We start from the raw sequence: 5,560 nt of genomic DNA on the forward strand, positions 1-5,560 counted from the left end.
CAGGGGTGCCTGGTGCCTGCCCATCCCTCCAGCTCACAGCCAGTCCTCCCAAACCCCCTCAGGTTTTCCTCTGGCCAAACCTGAGGTTTTATAGGAGTTTCTGCTCAACTCGTTCTCCTCCCACCCTTCCCAGCCCCAGCTCAAACACAGCGAGTCCTTGGCATTGGTGGGAATGAGGTGAAGGCAGGAAAAGAGTAAATGCATGTTTGATCCCAGCCCAGGGAGATGTTCCAAGCTGGGGAAGAAGTTCAGTGAAGCAAAATTAATTTTCCAGGTCCGCACTGTGCTGGTGGAGAGTCCAGGAGTCCTGGGCCCTGGGTTATATCCAGTTCTATGCTGTCAAAATAAACTCAAATAGCTGGAAAAACTGGAAACTTCAGGGGAATCCAAGCTCTTTAAAGGGAACACAAGCTTATCCATCTTTCCCCACGCTTGCCTTGCTTGAATTGAGTGTGAAAGTCAGTGGGTTTTCCTTCTGAGGGTGTCCATTCTGCTCCTCAGGCAGCTGGCAGGATGGAGCCGCACCACCTGGATGCCAGTTTAGCCAAGAGAGCCCAAAATGCTCAACGAAAGCTCCTTCTTCAGCTTCACCTCGATGATTTCCGCGGTGCCCAGGAGATGGTGCTCACGGATGTGCTTTGGCACCAGAAAAACACAGTGCAGGGAGCACTGAAGGCAAGTCGAGGAGCGCCAGCCGAGGAGAGGAGGTGACGGTCCCCACCGGCTGGGGTGCTGGGATCGATCATGGATCACCAGGATCGATGGGATCTGCTCTTCCTCCTCCGTCCCACGGGGTCCGTGCTTATCCCACACCGAGGAGCAGCTGGGTGTGCCTCAAACCCTGCCCGATCTCTGCTCCCCGGTCACGGGCTGCAGAAGGGGCTGTGCGGTACCACAGCCCTGACCTGCCCCTGCCTCCCTGCTGCTGCCAGCACCCCCGGGAATGTCCTGGGAGCCTTACTGGACTCTCTTGGAGTCTTATTCTGACACCAAATATCGCGGATTTGTCCCATCCCATCCGTGCGGAGCCACACAGCCCCACGCTCCCTGGGCTTTCCCCCGCCTGGGAGGGCAGCTCCAGTCTCCAGGGGCTCCTTCACCGGTTATTCTCCACCAAAGGGGTTTTCCCTCACCAAACAGGGTCACCCTGAGAGGCTGAGGGGCTGCAGGAGCCCCCTGGATGTGGCAGTGGCACGATCTGGCCCGTGTCCCCCTCCCCTGGCCTTGGGCTGCCCCCCAAGTCCATCCCCCCTGGTCTCCACCTCCCATCCCAGCCCGGCCCCTCCGGGATGCCGCTTCCCAGCGGGACGGAGTTGCCGCAGTGGGAATCCCGTGTGCCTAATGGGGAAACAATGCGGCTTTGAGGGCCGCGGGCAGATGCTCGGGGACAAGAAGGGACTATTGAGCAGCGGCAGCTGGGGCTGGCAGCTCCCCCCGCCCTGCACAGAGCCCTGCCCGGCCGGGCTGAGCTCCCCCGGGGCTCAGGCTGGGGGTCCTGCCCAGCCCCAAACCCTGCAGCCCCTCCCCGGCGCCGGGGCCAGGATGGGGAGCAACAAATCCGACCCGGGGGGGGGGACCCAGCAACAAACCCTGCCATCAAACACGGCCGGATTGTCCCCTGGCTTGTCACCCTGCCCCGGTGCCTGCCCAGCCCCTCTGGGGGATCACACCAGCCCGATGTAGACCTGGCACTGTCCCGGTGGCCGTCTGTGCCGTGCCATGAGCCATGTCCCCGCAGGGATGCTGTAACCCCAGTGTCCCCCGCACAGCGGGGATCGTCTGACTGCCTTACACCATCCCCTCCAGGCAGCTCCCTCGAGCCTCATTCCGGGGGGAAGGCATAGAAACCCCACAATTCCAGGAGAAAACCTACTGGAACTGGGGATCTGGAGCCTTTTACCCAAATGGGATGCTCCCCGTGGTTTAGGCTGCCCAGTGGTGTCACGGTTTGGGTTTTTCCTCCCAGCCTGGCTCCTGCAGGGCTGGGATTGCAGAGGTGTTGCTGCCTTTAACTGGGACATGTGCAGCTCAACTTCTCACCGTGCAGCAGCTCTGGAGCAGCACAGAAAGAAAAGGCTCAGCAAAAGGAACGCTAAATACTCCGTTTGGGTTGATTTAATGATTTTTCCAATCATTTGACCACACAGTGCTGTGAGTGGAGGGTCTGCAGGAGGAGCTGCTCCACCACCCCCTGGAGCACTCAGTTGCCAACCAGAACCTCAAGTGGGTTCTCGAGAGGAGGATGCCCAGCACGAAGTGCAGCTGCCCAGCTCCAGTGTCAGAAGGCTCTGTCCTGTGGGGTCTGCTCTGCATTTCGGCTGCCTGTGGTCAAAATAAGGGGAGGATAACCCGCTGGGCATCAGGAAGAATTGCTACACTGAAAGGGTGGTCAGGCATTGGAATGGGATGCTCAGGGAAGCAGTGGAATCACCATCCCTGGAGGTGTCCAAGGATCACCTGGACGTGGCACTCAGTGCTCTGGGCTGGTGACAAGGTGGGGCTTGGGCACAGCTTGGATCCGATGGTCCTGGACAACCCTCCAAGACAGGGATCAGTGAGGAAATCTCTGGTCTTCTCCAAACACCAGTCCCAGCGGTCATTTCTCCATCCGGAACTTCCACCGGTGTCTCTCCAAGGAAATTCCCAGGTGTACCTGCACCTTGTCGGGCCCCACGTCTGGATCCATAATTCCCAGCCCATAATGAACCCCCACACCCCTCCTGTGCCTCGTCTGTCCCCCGCTTGGGTCTCTCCACACCAGCACAAAGCCATCCTTCCCCCCGATGTTCTGTCCTCCCACCCACACACGACTGCGGCACTCCCCCAGCTAATTCCCACAGCGGCTTCCCCCACCCCTGGGAGAGACCCCCTTTTGCTGGAATCCGTGTGTGTCCCTGGCCTTTCAGGGAGGGGTTTTTGGTGGGGATCCCGGCGCGGCGGGGGCAGCGGGAGCCGCATTGTGCGGCCGCTAATGCTGAGTGACTGCTCCTTTGTGCCGCCCGCAGCGCCCGGCCCGCGGCGGCCGCATGGGAACGGCCCCGCACACAATGCGGGGCAGCCGGGGGCGACCTGAGAGCAAACATTGACTTAAACCCGCTGTTAACCAGGCAGGCACCCCGCACCCCTGGGAAACGCAGCCGCCGCCAGCGCCGCGCGTTTGTCACCAGGGGCAGAGCCGGCTCGGAAAGGTGGCTTTGATGGAGCTGTTGGCATCCGTGCCTAGTCCTGGGAAAAGAGGCACGGGGAGCACAGGTTGGGGTTTAAAGGATGCCGCTGGAGAGAAAAGAAACCAGGGGTGTGCTGCTCCGTGGGTGCCCCTTGAGGAATTAATTTAGGATTGAATAGATACAGCCTTGGCTTTTCTAGAAAGGAATCCCCTTTGTCCACAGAGCTCACTTGCAGCTGCCTCCCACGTCAGGATCTCTGTGTTTGGGTTAGAGGATGGTTGCAGATCCATGCATATCCAACATGGAGCATTGTCCCACAGAGCGAGGTACCCCCAAACCTCCCGGTGTGGAGCAGCACTGACCCCTGCCTCCCACGGACAAATAGCCAGGGTGCACAGAGCCCTCTCACCCCCATGGGTCCCCAGGGACAAGTGGCTGTACCACACCTCTGTCCCCTCAGAGGAGCTGCTCTGTCATTGAAGGGTGAGGAAAAAGCTGCCCCAAGACATGTGGGATGCACGATGCAAACGGAGTACAACATTTCTTTATGGCTTCTGAAGTGCAGTGGGAAAACCGGGCACCCAGCCTGCTCCAGATCGCAGCGGTGGGCACACAGATCGCTCCAGATCACAGGGCTGGGCACCCAGCCTGCCTCAGAGCACAAGAATGGGTGCCCAGCCTGCCCCAGAGCTCAGCACCACCAGCTCCGGCTCCTCCCGACTCAGAGCAGCTCAGGGCTGGATCCCAGGAAAGGAAATACTCTCCCAGACAGGCCTCCAAATTCTCCACAGCTGCCTCAGTGTCCCTGCCTGCCCTCCAGAGAGGGTGTCAGCGAGCCAAGGGAGGGTCAGTGGAAGGGAGAAGGTGGGAGGTGGGCGGGGTGGTCCAGGCTGTGGCAGCACCAGCACCAGCACCAGCAGCAGCCTCTGGGAACAGAGACACAGCAGAAGGTGCATGAAGGCAGACTGGGAGCAAGGCTCTGTTCCCAGGCGGGATGAGGCAGCTCCAAGGGCAGTTTGTCACCAAAGGATGACTGCTCCCAGGACGCTGTGGCTTCCCCTCCTGTCACAGCCTCTAATTCAGGTGTCTCGGGGCCGTGCTGTGCTGCACGTCCTGGGCCCGGCGCTCTGACACAGCTCAGCAGCATTTGTGGCCTTGTGCCTCACCCAGGTCACACAGGGTGACCCAGAAAGGCCCGTGCAGGTGTCAGAGGACAGCCACGGCCGGCTGGACACCCGGCTGGGGAGAGGTCCATGCTCTTCATCCTCGGCTTGTCTGCAATAATCCATGGGAAAGGCAGGAAAAGCATCGGAGCATCAACCATGGACAATCCCACGTGTGAGTGGATGGGACACGGCAAAGGCTGTGGGGACAGAGGTGGCCATGGTGGCACCGTGCCCACGGAGGACACTGGCTGTCCCGGCTGTCCCAGCTGCGGTTTGGGACACGGCCCCTGCCGGCAGCACCGGCCCGCGGCGAGGGAAGCAGGGCGGCATCCCGGCCGCACCGCCCGCCGCCGATGGCAGCCCGGGCAGCTAATTACAGGGCAGGAAATGGAACGCGCAAACCCAGCTCAAGTATCGGGGCAGTGCCGGGGAGCCGCGGGCCGGCTGCGGGGCAGGGCCCGCCCGGGAAGCCCGGCGGAGGAACGGCCCGGGGACCGCGGGACACGTCGGGCACGGGGGCGGCGCGGGGGCAGCGGGAGCCGCTGTGCCGGGAAAACAGGGAATGAGAAAGGCAGCGTGGAGACTGTCAGCTCTCCTGAGCTCGGCTCGGGGCCACCGAGGGTCCCTGCGGAATTCCAAAAACCTCCGTTCGCAGAGAGTTCCCTGCTCCGTGGGCAGAGGAGCCGTGCGGGCAGCGGGCGCAGGATGCGGAGGAACGAGGCGGAGCTGCCTCTGCCCGCTCCAGCGCTCGCCCGGAGGGAGGGATGACCAGTGGCCCCAAGGGATGGATGTCCAGTGGCCCCAAGGGAGGGATGTCCAGTGGCCCCAAGGGATGGATGTCCCGGCCCCGGGGGATGGATGTCCAGGCACCCGCAGGGATGGTGTCCATGGGGCCCGGGCCTGCGGTGCCCGTGCCTGGGTGTGCCCCTCCCCGGGTCACCGGGGACAGAGCGGCGGAGGACGGGCAGGGGGCAGCTTCCGAAGGCCGCAAAGGGAGAAGGGCGGGACCACCTCACCCCGGGAGCGGCCGGTGGGATGGGGGCGGGCGGGGCGGGGGGGTCCCCATGCCGTGCGGGGCGGGGGCGAACGGGACGCGAACCAGCGGCGTCATCGGCACCGGGACCAGGACCAGGACCAGGACCGGCACCGGCACCGGGACCGCCCGAACCACGCCCCCCCGTGACGACAGCGTCCCCCCTCCCCGCGGCTCTTGCATCACGCGGCGGC

This window comes from Aphelocoma coerulescens, chromosome 18 (genome assembly GCF_041296385.1).
Source record: "Aphelocoma coerulescens isolate FSJ_1873_10779 chromosome 18, UR_Acoe_1.0, whole genome shotgun sequence".
In the NCBI taxonomy this organism is placed as follows: domain Eukaryota; kingdom Metazoa; phylum Chordata; class Aves; order Passeriformes; family Corvidae; genus Aphelocoma; species Aphelocoma coerulescens.